A 19,868-nucleotide genomic window follows, 5' to 3' on the forward strand; every position below is an offset into this window, starting at 1 on the left:
TACTTGACTGAAATTTCTAAAACAAGTGTTCTTTGTGGGGTGGATGTTTACAGCCCCCTGTCCCCAAACCCCATCAATGTTTTTAAAGCATTTTGCTATTGTCACACTGAGAAACACAGAGACATGGGGAGTTTCAAGAAGCTAACTTTCTGCTCAAGGATATCTTTGCTATTAATGATTTTCTTTAAAATATCTCTGCAATTTTTACAATATTCTTACGGTGCTACTCCTCATTCCACTTGCTGTGCTGTTTTCCATCACAAGCAGCGAGTTGGCTGGCTGGATCTTTTCATTCACCGTGATGTTAGGTACTTAAGCCTAAGGCCTCGATGTCTTTCGAACGGTTGCACAGGGTGGCAACGCTTTGGTTCTGAAGATGAAGTGCATCCAGGCACTGAATTCTGAATTTCAATTATTTCTTGACCTATGCTGACAATTTGCAGTCTTTTTTTTTTTTTTTTTTTTCCTCCACTCCTTCTAGGAGGGAGACATTCAGTTGTCCAAATATTTCTTTTGGACAAAAATATAGCTTAGTTGCAAAAATAACTGAATGTATATGAACGGCAGACCTTATTTATAACTGCTCTGTTCCACATGTGATTGATCCCCTCCAGTAAGGGTACTTAAATGTAGCTGAGCTATTTGTGTTGGAGGCAGTGGCTGCGGAGCAGTATCATTTGGCAGTCACCAGATAGCTGAGCTTTCTTAGTGCTCCTCTGTACATGCTCCAGCAGACATTATTATTTTAAAAGTCACTAATACTGCTTATTAGAATTCTTAAATAACAGGTTTTTTTCTGCTTCTGCAAACTTTTTGCTTTTTCTTCTCCACTGAAGTCATGGTTTTCCTTCTCCCCCCTCTCAGCCCTCTTTTGTCAAGTTGCCTTTTTAATCAATTCACCTAATAACACAGCAGATGCAATATATATATATTTTTTAAAAAATTTATATAACACCTATATATTTGCCAAGTACGGAATAAAGGGTAAAGAAAAGTGTAAGGTTAAAATACCTCTTACAAAGTCCCCTAAACCAAAGATTATGTTCTTTCTTCCCAGAGTGACAGCAAGAAGGAAGTTCACTGGCTTTGACACACGGGCTGAAACAGAAGGCTCCAGCCCAATCAGCCTCAGCACAATAACACGGAAGGATTTTCACAAGGAGACGTTCTAAAATGACACCTGGAACTTGAAGGCACCGTATTTCAACACTGATTAGCATAATTAGTTTATACCCATTATGACACAATCTCAAGTAATTTAAACATTCTGTGCCCTGAAATGATAAACAAATAATTTGGCAACAATCTGGAGGAATGCTTTATGTGCAGCAACCCCGAATAAAGCAAAGGAATGAAGTTATCAGAGTGTCTGAGGTGCAGAAGCCCTGCTGCTTTAAGAGATCTACGTGTGGATGTCTCTTCCTAAACTTTGCTTTGAAACTATCAAAATATCCCTAAAATAACATGACACCAAAACACGGACTAGGTCAGAAGGGAATACTGGCAAACACCAGTGCAATGTAGAAACCTTCGGGTTTCCACTGAAGAGTAAATTGTTCCATGCAGCTGTGAGTACACAACTAGAACTGCTGAAAGGATTAATTATGCCCTACTCATGTTTCATCTCTCTGATAAAAGTCCTACTGAGAATAATAAAATATCGGAGAGCAATGGATTATAACATCAGGAGTTTTGGAAGCATTCAAAGAGTGACACTCCAGAAGAACTCCTCTTGACTTAGTACACAAACTCCAGACAAGAACGGTACTGCTGGCATTTTCGAAAGATGTTGGCATGCCATTTAGATATATTTTGGTATTCTGTATTTCTATTTCAAAAGATTGGAGTGGTCATTGAGTTCTGGAAGGTTGTACATCAAAAGTTGTGGGGTTTTCACCTCACTTTTTGACGATCAGCACCACCACAGTATGATGGTTACGTGCCTCTTGTTCATCACAAGTCTATAGAGTATAAAATCAAAATAAAGCTTCATGGACAGAGAAAAATGATACAACCATAGAAATGACATGCACCACATTAAGTTGATTTTTTTCTTTTTTAAAGATGAGAAATGTCACTCCATTAGAAAATTGGGTAAACATCCTTAGAAGTAAAAAGGGACACACATTCAAGTCTTGAATATGCCCTTGCAGCATATTTTGGAGGGCAGCAGGCAGAGACTGTCTTAGGTCTGAGATAAATACTTCTAATGATGAAAAGTTGTCAGAAATTATTGTCACCTCCACTTCTGTGCACTCAAGAAGGCAATGCAGCTCCCATGCTTTGGCTCGGTTTAAACATACCATCACGGGCTGGAGCAGCACAGCCTGTGAGCAGGAGGGCAAAAAACGTGTGTGCAGCTTAGATAGAAATGCTGATTATGGAAGTCGCCTCATCTTGTTACAGAGAAGCGCCGTGCCGTGGGGAGTCTTCTGTAGCGGTATGTTTCTATAGTGAAACATTAAACAATGTGTTCTCCATCAGCCACTGCAGAAACCCACTCCTTGGGTAGGATGGGAGGTAGGACCTGTGTAACTGCAGGAAGACATCTGCTCCATTGCAGCTGTAAGAATAGTCGTCTGCCATATGTACTGTATACAAGTGCTCACTTTAATTAAGATTTAATCTCCTCAATCTCTGCATTAATCCTTGGTTCTCTTCATTATATTCCCACAGACCACTCCAGGGTATTTTCTGGCATCGAAGAAATCTTAACTTTGCCCATTTTGGTCTGATTTGACAGGCTCTTGTGTATCCATCTTCATCTTTTATTTTCTAACAGAAATCTGCTAAATATGGGAGGCAGAAAAAAAAAAAAACACACCAGTGTTTGAGCATTAATTGGATGAGAATGGTAATTTGTGGATTTGCCGAATAGCAAAGGTGCCACTAGAGTGTGTAAGTGGGCAGCTGGCACAGTAGCTTTTGCCAACATTTGCGTCAATGTGGGAGTACAGCAATATGGTAGCTGTTAACATTGTACTCAATAAATATTTCATCATATGTGAAGATATGACTAGCCTTTTGGAGGAAGAAGCTGAGTATTCTCTGCATCCGCAGCAGGATTTTATGTGTAATCCCAGCAAATGTCAGCAGGCCTTCACGGGTGCTTAAATACCGTATACATAAAATTGCTTTCTTGAAATCTAGTGTATAGGGAAACAATGAAATAATAGTGAAATAATTCACACATTGAATTAACTAGAGAAGAACAGTGGAATGCTCCACATGGCACTTTTTCTCATCTGACTCAAACCTTAAGGAAAAACACACCGGCCTGCTGTTGTCAAGTGCACATGACAATTTTTGTTACTATGAGACTCAGTTTCTATGTGTTATATACGTGCATCCATAAGAGAGAAGCACTTAAGTTATTTCCAAACATTTTTTTTTTTTTTTTCTGTTAGAAAAGGATGTTAGACTTATTGGTTTAGGACCAAGAAAACAGTTTCTGTTTCACATGAATTTGATATATTTCATAACTATTGTAGTTAAACAACAAAGGCAATATTGTCGATAAAAATGATACTAGACCTCAGTGGAGTATGTTTCTACAACTATTTCTTGCCATGAGGTTTCCTTCTGCGGGTCTCTTACAATCTTTACACAAAGATTCACAACATTCTTCTGTTAGGGAAAAAACCTATCTGATGTTAGGTCTTCTAGTTATGTTCTGTTTTCATTTTGCTCTGACATTTCTCTCTGCGAGGAGTTTGTTTACCCTTCTTTCTCCACTTTCTTCAAAGGACCTTCTTTCTGTGCCTCAGTCTACCACTGCTACTCTTCCACGTATCATCCCTACACAACTACAAATTTTGAATAATTCCTAGAGCCCAATGCTCTCTATTTATGCCATATATGTTCCCTTAGAAGGAAGTTCTTTATAATCAAAATTTAACATGACATCGACAACTGAAACATCACCATTTTGAAGAGCCAAAACCACTGTGATTTTCAAGAAATTTTGTCTGTGAAGCTTCGAAAAGGCTGATTTACAGATGAATATAGCAACAAACACAGAACTGAAGCAAGCTAAAAATATATGCTATAACACTTGGCTTGATCTTTTAGACCATTTCGTTGAAAATTAACACACTAAATTTAATAAGGTGACATAAATTGTTATTTATTTTCAAGACTTATGAAAATACCCTAGGTTAATCAATTCGTCATTTTAATTTCGTTCTACATTGTCCACTAGTATCTGGCTACTAGTATGTACATGAACCACAGAGTAAGCATGCTTTTCAACACCGAGAAATTCTTCAACAAATGCAACAAAATGCCCTAAAAGCCACTAGTAAAACTAGTTGGCTACTCAAGTAAATAAATTTTCCATTCAGTAGTAACGGTGCTTTATCCACTCTCCAAAACAGCTTCCAAAACGTGGATTCTACCCAAAAAACATCACCCATGTTGTTATTTTTACATTCACAAAATCATGTGCTGTATTTTATGAAAGAATTTGGGAATGTAAGGTGGTGGAGGAAAAAATGACAGTACTAAATGACAGCATTATTTCAAACTAAAATGACATTAAAGTGCTTCGGCTACTATGATGGACAAAAATGCTCTTATCTGCATAGGAAATTAAGTTTTATAGTTTCACATGCAAATATAAGAAGGGTCATTTACCCTTTCTTACTGAAAAGTTAATGACTTGCACATTCCCTAATAAAATACTTTCAATAAGCCTCATTAACGTAGCTATTTAGATTCACAGTTATTGTCGTAAGCATAAAAAGGAAGATCCTTTCTCCACCCTATCCCTTAAGCCTAAAAGCTTGAAATTTATATCTGTAGAGAGATATAAAACTGCAACTTTCCCTCACATCAAAAACCAAAACACAAAATTGCACCTTCTGAATGAAAATGAAGATCCTGAAATGTTGCTCTGGGAAGTGAGATACCAGCAGACTGATTTTAGCAGCCGGCAGCCAAGAAAGACTATGGCAGGGGGGGGTCTACTGTTTTATTGCCAGGGTAGGGTCAGCCCAGTGCCTGAGAGGAGTGAAGAGCTCATGGGGAAGGACAGAGGGGTGGGGAGCCCCTTCCCAAGGAGCAAAGTCACCACTTCTCTTCCAGCTGGAGACCAAGGCTGCATTGTAAGCCGCCTCATTTGTATTTTACTGAAGAGGTTAAAGAAGAGCCTCACGCAGCCATCACCAGTCCGGCTGGTCAGTAAAGAAGCTGAGGGTTGAATCTACTACTTGTTCTCTCCCAGAGTGTTTCCAGTGTCCCAAGGACATGGGAGAGCCCCATCAGTCTGAATGTGCACACTCACACGTTGCTCAGAGATGGCCGAGATGCATCACTGTATGTGCTGTTTCCAGCTCTGCTTTCTCTTTCTGAGCAGATACTATCTCGTGGGTTAAGTCTGGCTTGTAGCCGGTCCATGGACAGAGATCCTGTCCTGTATACGGTGTTGTGTGCTTTGTGTGTTTGATAGTGACAGGATAAGGCTTAAGCCATGGCTGTACTGGCCAGCTGTCTCCAGCCTGCCTTCCGAGTACCAAATAAGCCTTAGGAGAAACGTCAATACTGTAAAATATCATTTGATATAGAAGGTACTCTACCATGACATATACAGATATACAGTGTTATTTTGGACAAGTTTTCTTAATCAAGCAGTAAACAATCTTGTATAAGGACAGCTAGAACGTAATACCCTACATAAATAGCTTTCCAATGAGAATTTAAATGAAAAAAAAAAATAAATCAGTAAATCGAAGCATGCTGACTCATGTGAGATTCATGAAAATGGATGGTTATATGCATGAATTTGACATAGCGTGGAAGGTGTTGAGAAATTTATAAAGCCAAGTACTATTCACTCTTCATTTTGCAGTGAACCCCTACTCCAGTGGGTTTTAAAATCCTAAGGGGACTTGAAGCAAAACCACTTCAGCTGCACAGTAAAAGCACCTATTTCTTAAACTAGGTGCCAAAATAAATAGTCTGACATCCTACCCAGTAGAATAGATCATTCCGCACATATATAAATAAATAAAACTCCACTCAGAAAACAAGAAACAAACAAATAAAAACCCCTTTATCCTTCAGCATCTGGGATCCAAAGGCATTCACATCCAGGAGAACAAATCATATTTGAGCTTTGTCACATGCTAAAGAGCAGGTCTAACCATCCCTTCAGCAGAGGACACCACCTCTTACATCTTATTCCTGAATCACATACATGTACTCCCCTCCTCCAAAAATAAATAAATAAACAATATTCATTTCAGGGAAGCAGCCATAGCCTTTTGAACAGATGGGAAACCTGATGGACTGAGATGCAGTGAATCCCTTACTTGCTGTTTTCAGGAAGGGAATCTTTTGGTTTTGAAAGCTGTTCTTAGACTGTTTTCCAACTTCATGGCTTAGAAGAAGATCGATCATGTAGAAGAATACAATTTTATGTTGTTAAACTCTGGAGACGTGGGAACTAGACAGAAATACTTAATGTAAGCAGAGTAAAAATTTAAAGAAAAATGCACATCAGATTTGCCTGTATAATGTGGGTATTCCTGCTTAAATCCCTCAGTCATTGCATACTCAGGGTTACATCAAGCCATTAATTCTATAATAAATTCTCCTTCTGCTCCCCACAGCATCCCTATTCCCTACTTTCAGCATGTCTGAGCTTCTTACTGAATCTTGCTTTCTCTGCAGGCACTGAGTCATGTTCTTCCAAGCCCCTCCATCCTGGTTTCTCTGCTCTCTGTCACCTTTGTCTCCCAGTTGCTCAGTTCTTTTCCAGTTCCCTTTCCTCCCTCTTTCCAGTCTCCCTCTGCCCCAGGACTGTCGTACCTCGTGCACAGGGTGACTGGCCGGGGTCCTCGCTGGAGGAGCCGCCCTCGCTCACGCTGGAGATGGCCACTTCTCCGGGGGCCCTTCGCCTCGCAGAGGGCTCCGCACTGCCCTCCTGGTACTCCTCCTCCAGCTCCAGCCAGTGCCCTCACTCAGGCACAGAGAAGAGAGGGTTTGTTGAAAGTTATGTTGGGGCCTCATGCGGGGAACGGTCCTGCCCACTCTGGCCACTAGCCAAACACCAAACCCACCTGACGCGAAGGGTCAGTAAGGGACCCGGGATGCTACTAGTCCCATCCCAAAGTCAAGGCAGGTGTGAGCTCTGAAGGCAGCCTGCCTCCCCAAATGGCTTTGCAGTCAGTGCTCCTGGTGACCTCCCTTCTCAGCACTATACCCTCCCGGTCCCACAACTGGGGAGGGTGAGCAGGGGCGAGGAGGAGGTGGCTGCACAACCAGGCTTCCCCTGCCGCCACTGTCATCGTATTTGCATTGCAGGGAGACGATCTGGCTGCCTCTGTGCGGCCCTTTGGCAGGAGCCCAGCAGCCTTTCTGTGCCACTGCTCACATTGTACCGCGGGAGTATAAACACAGGCTTGTCCACAGCGCTCTCGACAGCTCTGGAGGAAATCCATGATCGCCCAGTGTCAAACAGGCCAGAGAAGCTGGGCTACTTTCTGTACGCCGGCCACTGTCTGTATCCCATTTCCCTGTCTCTTGTAGGAATATGGAAGTTTGTGGCTATCAAAGAAATAGGGCAAAGGAATATGATGGGGCTGCAATAAACATTCTCAGAGTTTGATGCTGCAAAATTGTTTTTAACGCTCCACTCTTTCTAAAGCTACAGACTGGACAGTGTTTAACAGCTTTCAGGACCATGCCAAGGTGCCACGGAGATAAATAAATGAGTCAGAAAATACATAATGGTTGAGGAAAAAAAAGAGTTACTAGTGTGAGAAGAAAATTATTTTAAACACAGAAAAGACTATCTCTCCATCTTCTCTCTACCCTACAAATATTCAAAAGCATAAAAGATGTTATCAACACTCCACTTCCTCCTGTCTAATCTCTCTTTGGCAGGAAGGATAATCCTGGAAAACATAAAGACAAGATTTTTTTTCTCTTATCTTTCTCGTGTCCTTAGGCCTTGAAGTTTAAGCGGTCACTCAAATCTGGGCAAAGTCAGCGTAACGCTCTGGTAGCTCATATATAGTGCCTAGCAGTAGGGTATTAACAGGAAAAAATCAGCAAGGTTGGCCCTATCCAAGCTTTGAGATCTCTAGACTGGAAAAAAATACCCCTGGACTTCCTGAACTTCATGCACAGACTTGAAACCCTCTGGCATCCCTAGCTGAGCATTCTGCCTCCTAGCTGTATCACAGGTACTGGTCGAGTCTTCTGGATGTCAAACTGCCCCTAGGCCCTGCCATGGACAGACCAAGAGCTAACGTTGCTCCTACAGCATCTTCCAGGGAAATCCCAGTAGCTTTAACAGAAGCTGGTTATATATGCGTTAGAGCCTTAAATGAGGTTTTTTTCCCACTTCCTCTGTTGTCACTTAGGCAGAGATGCTTCTCCTCCAAGGACAGCCCTTTCTGAATGTAGAACCTGAAATCTAGGAAAGGGTAGGTGTGCCAGCAGGACCTCCGTCTGCTCTCCTTTGCCTGTCCCACAATGGAGCAGGCAGAGGGGTGAAGGACACAAGCTAACGTTGTGTAAGACTGTGCTTTAGTTGTCTGTAAAACACAACATGGCATTCCATGAATAACCCCTTTTCCGTAAAGACAAAAGGCAGGATCCTCCTGCTGGCTTCCCCATTGCTGCAGTGATCTGCTGATCAAACTTTTTGGAAACTGATGTAAATCGTCTTTATTCCACTGTCTTCAATGACGCTAGACAAACTTATACCCACTGAGAAACTAATCTTTACACGTTACTGCAGTAGTGTACCACTGTACGAGGGAATATAGTTACAAAATTGCAAAGCAAATATGGAGATGAAAAGAAAAAGAATATTTCTCTTTCCTAAAAGAGGCTGTTATACCATCAGATTTCCACAGGACCCTAAAAGCACAGGCTACAGACTTTATCTACCCTTCCTCTGAAATGAACATTGTTTTAAATATATTGAACCTTCATAATTTTATTCCTATCCCAAACCACTTACTATTTCCTGTTCTGCACTTAATGTTTAATAAGGAATTAAATATACTCTGATCAAAAAATCAATTTCCTTTTGAATTACCCAAATGTTAAAACCACACTTCTGTTGGCGCTGAAGAACAGAGCCATCTACAGAAATCTTTTTGATAATGGTGTCCTTCTTTCAAATCCAAACATTTCCTTGATGTAGAATACAAATTGAGCTCTAGTGTATAAGTCAGCTAGGATTTCAAAGTTGGCCTTTATGCTTTGCCATTAATTAATTCCGTCCAAGAAATTCAAACAAAGATGCAAACAAAAAAGTTCTCTAAATACGTTACATAAGGCATTCAGAATATTCTGATTCATTCCTCTCCAGGAACACAGCAGAGTCAAAGAATAGTGTACACAGCATGTTTAGACTGTATAAAAAGCACTAGAAACTGTAAGAATAGTTTAAAACCCATTTATTTAAAGCTTTCCATTATAAGAGCTATTGTAGAGTATTTGCTAATCAATCTACACTTCTGAGTTCTAAACAATTGCAGGCTTAATGAAGTGTACTTTTCTTCACTTTCAGATGCAGGAACAAAGAGTTTCCTATTAAAAGGGAGGAAATGAAAGCAGAAGGCAGAAGGCTTCTTCCAAAAATTACTGAAGCTTCTGAGCAATTTAAATATTGAATAGAAAGTCAGAAACTCTTATTTGGGCACTCTTTTTTAGGGGAACAAAGATCTGAGAAAGAGACTTTCTTTCCCAATACAACCCATGTACAGCTTTAATTCAGGTAAGCATTCTCTCTGATACGATGAGGAAAGCCTCCCAAAATCTGTCAAGGAAAACTCATACAACTTACTCCAATTTTTTTTTTTTTTTTTTTTTTTTTCCAAATCTCATTTTGTTGCAACTATCACAACATAACTAAAACAGAAGTTGAAAATTGGGGTCAGCGGTCAGTCAGTATAGAGCTTTCAAGCTGAGTAATCAGAAATGTTTTTTTCTGGGGAGTAAGCAGAACAGCATGGAGTAAGAACACAGCAGATATGTCTATTCAGCCTAAAAGTAAATTAAGTTTTCTTTTTCTCAAGATTAACTTAGTCCAATTTGTATAGAAACACAAGGGAAACTTATCCCCTGGCATCTTTGGCGTAGAAACTTGGTATTCACTCACCTGAAAACCAGATCTGGTAGACAGGGGAAGAGGCAGAGTTACAAATGCTATGTCAGACCAAAAAACAAAGTGAAAAGGAGACTTTGCTGTGTTCCCCGCTACCCCACAACGCACAGATGCCATCTCCCTCCCTGCCCCTCCTGTGGCGTTGTGACAATTTTTTATAAGAGGCCACAAAGCAAAGCTGATACCACGCAGCGCTACAAGCACCATTAACCTCTGTGAGATTTCCCAGGCACGTTATCTCCTACTCTTAGATCTTTATTCTGCGGAGCACAGCTCACAGAGAACTAATTTCTGGCAGCTCCTTCCTTGTGCTAGGATCTTATATGATGGTCATTATTGCGTAGCCTATACGATTATTTTATTGTAATTTTATTTACTGTTTGCAGTAGGGCCTAGGGAAGGTCCTACACCAAACAGTATAATTTATAGGATTTAATTTCTAACACTTGACTCATGCAGCATGAGAAAAAGGAGATATTTAACATTCAGCTATTTATTTAGAGGCAGACCCTCAATACTGGAGAATCTTAATAAGGTTTTATGTTAGAATGACTTGTCGCATTTCCTGCAACAGTTTCGGAAGATACAATTCCTATAAGGGGAACGAGATTAACTCCAGTGCCTGTATGGGCTCCTCTGTGCGTACATCTTTCTATTGTTCTTTTATCATGTTTATGATAACTAAGGCTCGTGCAAATCTTGAGATTTTTTTTGGATTTGCTTTTGACATACATTCTAGTGAGTATTGATTTGTTTAAATATTCATCGATGCCATTTAGGCACTGAACGACCTGCACAGAAAGGGATAAAAAAAAATGTCAGATATTGTAGGAATCAGCTACTGGGAACAATCTAAACCCAAACCAAGAAAAGATCAATGATTTCCCTCTTTTATCCCTGTAATAAATTCAAATGCCTTGATTCAGCCTTCCTATTCCACCTGAAAATTGGACATGCAACTAAACCACACCGTGGCACGTGCCTGAACATACTGTCCCCTTCACTTAAATATGTCAAGTCCAAAGGAAGCTGCTACCTGCATTTGCTTATCTATCTGACTAGCTTTGTGGTCTCTCATTCAAGAATTTGGTTTATTCTCTGAGGCATGTGGTTTGGAAATGAATCTGACACAGTAAAAACCCTTTGCTATGTAATTGCAAAACTTCATCTCATCTTTAATATAAATACAAAACCTGCTGCTTCTGCCTCTCACACTGAGTCTAAATATCACTGTCATGTTACATCTTTGCGAGGAGTTAATCTGCCTGTACTTTGCACTTGATAAAGACAAGGAAGTTTTGCTTGACTTACTGTTTAGAAATTTGGTACAGTGTCTCTATGGTCTGTAAAAAGATAAAGGACTTCAGGAAATGTAACCGATAACCACAAGGATTTGGTGAAGGATAAACTGTGAGTATCAATGCAATGTTAATTTTGATGGGACATGATCAAGTAGGAGTTGTACCCCAAGCCAGAAGTGTTCGTGAAACCATGGTAACTTCTGATATTAACATGGGTTTCAGAGGGAAGAGGAAATTCCGCTTTTCTTAAGGAAACAAAGTCCATCTGATCCCACATAGCTTTGCGATGCATAGACGTACATTCGGGCATGAAGACTGAAACATTTGTCCACGAAAAGCAGTATCATGCCATGAAAATCTGTATTTTTATGGTGACTACAATTTACAGACTACATCGCTGGGTGTGGTGAGAGATGAATACTTCTGCAGCATAGTGTGGGATGATTGCCGATTATGCTAAAGGCTCTGTAAGAAAGGTTTCCATGACAGCATTCTGTGTATCATTCGTATTTTGGAAGTAACGTTCAGTTTTGATCTCTGACTTCCACAGATTTTGCTGTTCCCATGAAACATTATATTTGAGCAGAAGAAAGCCAGGGCTAGCATGCATATTTTACATACACACAGGAATGCCTGGAAGTGATATTCCTGTGATAAACTGTAGAACTATGTGATAAACCACAGAACTATTTGATAAATGCACCTATTAAACACCTTTAATTACCTTTTCTACTCTCTGGCCAGTAACCATTCTGTCTTGGGTTTTATTCTGAAGTTTTATACTGTTGAACAGGTTCAGACAGCTGGCATTTCCCATCTGCTGTCTACATTAAAATATGGACCTTTACTTGGAAACTAACACTGCCTCAAAGCCCAAGAGAAGTAAATTTCAATCCTGCGCCAGAAAAACACACTTTTCTATATATTAAAATGTGATGGCTTTTAAAGCACAGCATCTTGCTCCACAGAGCTGAGGATGCGTTTAGTGTTAAGCAAGAGGGGAGAGTTGGGACAGGAAGGGCCTTAAAAATACTTCACGTTCAGATGTTCATAACATTTGTTCCAAGTAAGTTTTTAATCTGTTTTGCAGCTGTCTTATTCCTCCACTTTTGGACAGGGATTTTCCAAGGGGTCTGAAAGAGCTAGCTGCCCAGTTCCTATTGAATTTCAGTAGCATTCCACTTCTTAATTCCAACGTGCTGCTCTGAAGGCTATTAGACATGAAACAGCCTCTGTGCATAAGTTTAAACTAATGCCAAGTACCTATGATTTTTCAAGAACAAGGCCAAAATACAGATCTTATCTGCAGCAGAGGGAGAGGTCCTGTGGAACTTTCTGCTGGCTTGCAACTGGGGACTTTTCTAAATCCACCTGTGACTCTAATAAAGCAAAGTACACTATCACATTATGGATATCTGTCTGCAAGCATGTATGCACAATTTGCATACAATAAAATATCTAACTAGTTGCAATCTCCTTAAGGAGCTTTTCTTTTAATCCATTTGAATTTCAAAGCGTAGCTAAAATTGCAGGAGGATTTTAATTGTATACAAGATTTGAGCTTGGATAAGTGATCCATATGGATTCTTAATCTTTTGTGGGTAGTCAGTACTTCTTAATCAGTGTAAAGAAGAAATCAATAATATACACAAAGAATGGACAACATTTAAAAAAGCACGGATTTTCTATTATGTTTGGAGGTATGGCACAGAATTCCCTCTGATAAGGGAAAGAAGTACTGTTTCCAAAGTGCAACTTTTATGAATTGATTTGCCCACATTTTCTTAGAGGATTATGAGAAAAATCTGAAGATGTGGTGAATGAACAGTACAGCATTCCTCACCTGCTCTCAGGGACAGAGAAGAGACCTACCCACACACTCCATTCTTAAAGTAAATCCCAAAGTGGATTTTTGTGTAAATGTCGGTCAGGAGCATTAGCCACTGGTGTCCCCCTTCCATGCATGTTCCTCTGTTTCAAGCTCCAGGTAACCCAATAACATATACTAATGTATGTTTCCATCCTGACAAACGCTCATCAGTAGTCCCGCCCCGTGTCAGGAAAGCAGTTTTGTTGGGGCATGGCATGGAAATGAGCCTTTGCTCCTGTTTTGAAGAATATACAGATTTAACTTGTGAAGAGCTTGTGTGTAAGGGATGACCTGATATCCTTTGGGAATATGTAACACGAAATTAGAGCTTCCACTGGGATCAACAAGAGGAAGGTGCCTTGGTGGCACCACAGACAACCCAAAGCAGCACTTACCTTGTGCTGAGCTTTGGTCCAGCTGAATGATTAACACAGTGAGAATTTATCTGACAGACCAGAGCTAAGAGAGTCTACGCCCTTGGCACAGCCCTAGCAGTGAGGGTACTCCATGCGATAGTAATTTGTCTCTCTAAATTTACAGCAGGAGAAGGGGTGAGATAAAGCCCTGAGGAAAAACACACAGGTGAATTAGGAAGAGGCTAAGTTTACTGTAGCAACTTACTTTATCCAATGCTTAGAGGAAAGCAACACTGAAATCTTCAGGGTCAGGTAATATGCTCAAGAGAGATGCTTGGTTCTGGGAGCTTTTTTCTTCCGAAGGAATGGGTGTGGGGGTTTCTGAACTTGTAGGCAGATCTGTTTTGCTATTCACCTGATTTCTACCCAAGTCTCATCTTACATACTTGTTCCACGTTCTTTGCATAAGGTCTTAAAAGAAACTTGGAGAAGTTTGGTCAGGGGGAAGAGGCACGGTCTTCCATTTTTGAGGAACGCTGGTCATCACAAGAACAGGCAATAGTGAAATAGTTGGTGGGACACCCCTGGAATCTATGTTATGGTCCTGCATGTAGTGCTGTACCTTGATACCGCCGCATATTTATGAAGTACAGAGCAGCACTCACTTCCATACCTAAGGTTTGTTACTTTACAGGAAGGAGCAACTGAAGAGGGAGACAAATGCTGCTCAGCCACTGTCTTTCCCATTTTTCTCACCAGACTTCTGTTTATTCTTTGAAAGAGGCCCCTATCCTTAAGTATGAGATAGCCATTTTGAGGAGAAAATGCATGTAGGCATTTGCAGACTCTTTGGGATACAGCAAACTGCAGAGCTGCCCCAGGACACGTGCACCCTGAGCCCCCACTCTGCCCTGCACCCCCAGCTCCAGAGAGCCCTCTCACACAGGGTGCTACGTTACACGCCCTGCAAGTCTGACAGCTGGCTTCCCTCTATTCCACAGTCCTCTTTGGAACATCACTTCGGAAAACAACACCTTGCATAAACCCTGGGAGGACAACTGAACAGAAACCTACAGGCAAGGGCAAAATAACACTGCGCCAATAGCATGTTTTGATGATAAAGCGTTCCTGAACCAAACAATCTGGATATATATCATGTTCCAGCCAAAGTCACAAATAAAACTGAAGTATGAATTAACAAGCTGTGATGGAAGCCAAGGAGGCTTTTGGACTTTCTGCCTTTGTGGATATCCTGGCACCTGACAAGCTTTGGAGCTGGAGGAGGCTGTCCTGCGCTGGGAGGGCTGGTGGAAGGCTGCAGAGGGCAGGTACAGCTGGCACCCACGGGCAAAAAGCACAGCACATTGCACCAAATCAGAGCATGTAAGTGTGCCGAGCATTTAGACACTTTATTTTAAAAATTGAGTGTCCCAGAAAAGTGAAGGTAGATGTCATCTTGGAGTTTTACTTTTCTCAGAATACGTTGGCAGCATAGGCCCTGTTGTTGTGTACTCAGCGTACAATAAACTTAGGGTACAATAAGCGTAAAAATAAACTGCAAAGCATGCCAATATTTCTTCAGCTCAGAGATGGGATTCCCTTCTATGGTTTTTTTTTCTTTTTCACTAGTGAAAAGTGCAATGATCACTTGAGCTGTAGAAAACACACTGTAAAACCCCAGCTTTCAAACTGACACCGTTTTATAGAAGCTGGTAAAGTCCTACTGCTCCCTGCTTGTTTTGGCTCCTCTGCCTGACTGCAATGGGAGCTAGCTATGTAATATCTGATGCCTACAATTCACTCAGCAGCAGCTATTCTGCTTTTTTTTTTTTTTTTTTCCAAAAGGGAATACCGTGCAACTCTAATCAGAGTTGATGTAGATCAATATGAGCCTTTGCTTTCATTATATTTAAAGGGACACACGATTTATTGATTTCTGCATCGAATTTTAGCACACGTATTTTCTATTTGTCTGCAGTCAATCTGCTATAATGCACAGTGGATCAGTAGATCCAAATGTCATTCAGTGCAGAAACAGAGTAATAGCAGTATCTTGATTAAGCAACTATATCGGTATAGGACACAATTATTTTACGTTATCTTCAAGTTTGCAGTATGTAGAGATCTCTACATGAATATTATTGAAATAAGTTAGTGCCCTGCGAAAATAATTAAATCTGAATGTCCTTGCTTTCAAGGGTTTTATAACATTGTTGCTTACCGGACTTAAATGTGTTGTGCTATTTCTAGAAAATAATTTAAAATTAAAAGTTAATTTATCTTGTGATGTTGATAATTGGTTGAAACCAACAAAGAACTGGTTAAAAAACAAAGAAACAAAGGCCACATACAGTGCTGCCATATATCCTTTGATTAATACGCCTTTTTTTTTTTTTTCTGTTTTTTGGTTTGGGTTTTTTTGGTGGGGTTTTTTGTGTTGTGTTTTTTTTTTTTTTTTAACAATGTGGTCTGATTATACATCTGACATGAGCTGATCGCTGGAGTCAGGAGTTAGGTGGGATTCACTTCACAGGCTATGTATAGACAGGTATGCATTAGAGATTTAATCTAACAACTCTCTAGGCTGCCTCTACAGTTAATGCAATCGGACAGGCACCTCGCTTCACCCCATCCTCATCTTGGGATCCTCTCCAATGACCACCTCCACCTCCATGGCTAACCGTGGCTAGACACCTGAAATTTATAAAGCCAAATATAGAAGATATGAATCCCTGTTGCAGTGAAAGCTGTTGATTTTACTTAAAATTTCACAGGTTTGACCCAGCCCCAATACCTCTATTCAGTGATGCATTACAGCTGTTTTCCATGAGATTAGCACATTCTTAGTCGCAAGTACAAAAGGGACTTGCAGGATCATGTCCTCAGTCAGAAAGGTAGACCGATGTTCACTTGTTAAAGCTTGTATAAATCATATGCCATCCTTAACAGCATTAATTAACACAGTGGTAAGGATAAAGAGCAAACCTGTAGTGCCTCTAACGTATCAGAGGGGCTTTTAGCACCTTTAACCTTTCATATTCCCAGTTGAAGTGCAGAAATATTATTCAGATTTATTTCCACTTGAAAACAAGGAAAATGAATATGAAAAAATAAGGTCATATTTATGAATGACAGTATGCTTGTCCACTATGGAGGTGTCATTGCCCGCTAATAATTTGTTTTTTCCCAGGGCATAAAGCACATCCATTATATGTGTCCTGCAGTGCTGGAGTTAGGGACAGAGAACACCGATTTTACTTCTGCTACGCGAATAAAAAACATGATCCTGTGTGAATGACTCACTGCTGTTGTGTAAGCCTGTAAGCATCTTTGCATGAAAGATGAAGGCATTTTTGACGAGCCCGCTTGACTCGGTGCTGTCTTCTCAAGCTTGGGAACACTGTACTGAGGAAGTCAGACTTGAAATACAACAAAATTTGAGCTAAGGTTACTGGAAAAGAAATCCACCAAAGATCAGCTCAGAAATATTCTTTACTCCGATACACAATTCAGCTTGGCTGTGGAAATGCCTCTGGTTAGGATTTCTTTTTGCATTCCTGAGGGCAGGTGTGGTCACTCTAAATTCATTTTAGGGAAGTGGTAGGTCTGGAACACGCCAAAGGGCAGCTAGTTTCATGGCAATATTTTAAAGAGGTTGTTTCAACAATAACAAGTCAATCGATTTCTTCAATTATTATTTGCAGGTTTAAAGAGAAACCTTTTTTTTTTTTTTTTTTTTTTTTTCTTTCCTGCTTCCATTTTTCACTGAACTTCACCTGTCAGGACTCGGGTGTGCTCATATGAATCCCCCCTCAGCACCTCTGCCCAGCACGGCTGTCGGACGTGCCGTGTCGGTGGGTGAGTGCACTGCCACTGCTCCTGTCCTCTGCTGAGCTGCACCCGCAGCGTGGACTGCCAGGGGAGGAGAGGAGCTGCCCTGGGAGCCCACAGATGCCCTGCCTGTCACCCCTTTGCTCTGAGATCCCCCTGGTACTGGCCTGGTGCAGGTAGAGGGTCTCCCTGGCTCACAGGGCAGCAGGCGTGCTGTGCCTTGGGGAAGGTGGTGTGTAGGGAACCTGTGAACTGGAGGGGTCTGGAGGAGTCCCATTAGTAAGGACCGGTACATTCCTTTGTCACAAGACTGAAAGTACGTATGGCCTCTAGAAACTTAGAGCTATTATTTCTGGCACCGGTTCCCACTCTCACCAATCCTAGAAACTGTATCAGCAGATACTGCACACATTTCAGCAATCACAGTCAAAAAGGGAAAATCTTGCAAAATGTACCATCTGACATACTCAAGACTCGCCTGAGAGATGACACAAGGAAGATACTACAAACTTGAGAGAAGAAACTAGTTTAACAGGCCCTTATTCTTTAGTCATCCAGAACAATGAGTTTCTCTGTTGGCTTCGCTTCCCTGGGCAACTGTGCTGAAGCTGGAACACTTCCTCCACACAGCCCAAATGCCGGTTTCCATTTTGCAGAGCTACACGCTTTGATTTGCTTCAGTGGTTCAAAAGTTCAATGGGGAAGAGCTCCCATGGAGAGGAAAGCGTGAGCAGCTCACGCTAACAAATGGGTGCTTGCCTTGGAAAACAGCACATGTCTGTTCACATGCATCCAAGCCGCAGGCTGCTAAAGCGTCCCACCAAGAGCGAGCCTGGCAGGGGAAGCGACTTTACAGACCTTTGAGTCACCAGGAGTAACACAAACAAGAGCCAGGAAAAACATTTTGCTATTTAGAAGGAAATCGTTATACAGTGCTTGATAAAGCACTGTACCAATTCGTGGAATGGGGAGGGAAAACAGTACCCAGTTGTTTGAGGAAAGCATTCAGATGTAAAATCTGACCTCAGCTCTGTGTTGTTGTTGTGACAGGATAGAGACAAAAGGATACACAAAACCCATAGCTAAGAAAGGGGAAAGAAAAGCTGGTAGATGAAAAATCCCAGCTGCTGCGTAAGGACAGTCACAGTGTGTGAGTCTGAAAGGAATCACCCATGTCCAAGACCATGTCCAGGGCAAAAATTAGTACAAAGGCAGAAGTACTTGTGAGGTTTCAATTATTGTACTTCACTAAGGTCAAGCAAAAGTATTTTCGGAGCAAATGAATAAAGGTAAAACATACAATTACTCTTTTTCACAAAAAGAGCAGGTCAAAGCAGTGTTATTCCCCAAGCACTATACATCACAAAGAAATAGTGTCCTCAAAAATGAAGTGTCTTGCCCTGCTCCTACTAGAGTCACAGACCTCACTAACGGAGAAGAATTAGACCTCTACAGTAAGCACAGATAAGCAGTTTTCCACACCACTCTACTACATTTAAATGGCAACTCTTCTCATGAAGGGTTTGAAGGGTATTTAACACGCTTTGCAGTGTTAACAGGACTATTCAGCTACCGATACAAACAAGCTTCTCTATCATGCCACATCAACAGCCAGCCCCCGTGCCTGGAAATGCTTTTCTGTGGTGGGACAGGAGAGCTCACAGCACACAGGCACAGCACTCCGGCAGGTGAAGACCCTTGTGCCGGGTGCCCCTGCACACACACTGCCAGCTCGGCCCCCAGCACGCGCCTTGGCTCCTCAGAGAGCACCTTCACCGTCTTAGATTTTACTTGACAGGCTATTTTACATATAAACCCTCCACACTTTCTCGTGCACACACCTCGCTGCTGGGGGGGAAGAAGCATGTGCGTGGCAGATGTTAGCCCCGCTGCTCTGCAGCTCCTGGAGGCGCTCGGGGAGGGAAAAGGGGAGGGCAGCGCGCAAATCCGCATCGCCGGGCATGCAATGACGTCCTGGGTGCTATATAATCCCATCTGCCCACTCAAAGGTACACTGAAACCCAGCTAACCATGAGATTTTTCTGACGCACCTCTCCCTGCACGTGGTTTGTAGAAGAACTGCATGGAACAGTACATCCTGGGGCACCACGCTGTGCATAACCTACCAAAGAAGCTGCACGGCCTGCTGAGCTTGAGCAGAGCCAAATAAATGATTTAGAGATGAAGTTACCTGTAGGGCACTCCCAGCCTTTTGAGCCCTGTGCTTAAAATGTCTGGTTACGACCTCTTTATTTTTCTCCCTCAACATGAGATAATTTGAATGATGAAGCCAAAGGCTGGTAGAGAATATCATGAGGTCAAAATGTTTTATGCATTGTGGTTGGAAAAAAAAAAGAAAAAGGACTTACTAAACTCTGTGGTTT

The 19,868-nt window shown here is 41.4% G+C and overlaps 1 protein-coding gene across 1 annotated transcript in view; it reads right to left on the reverse strand.

Annotated features, from left to right (window-relative positions):
• PHYHIPL (phytanoyl-CoA 2-hydroxylase interacting protein like) overlaps positions 1 to 7,167 on the reverse strand; it is a 58,280-nt gene extending 51,113 nt beyond the window's left edge. The window contains exon 1 of the mRNA XM_074924486.1: positions 6,811 to 7,167. The gene's annotated coding sequence lies outside the window, so the exon portion shown is untranslated. The remainder of the gene's footprint in view (positions 1 to 6,810) is intronic.
• Between the last annotated feature and the right edge of the window lie 12,701 nt (positions 7,168 to 19,868).

Source organism: Athene noctua, chromosome 21, assembly GCF_965140245.1.
Source record: "Athene noctua chromosome 21, bAthNoc1.hap1.1, whole genome shotgun sequence".
In the NCBI taxonomy this organism is placed as follows: Eukaryota; Metazoa; Chordata; class Aves; order Strigiformes; family Strigidae; genus Athene; species Athene noctua.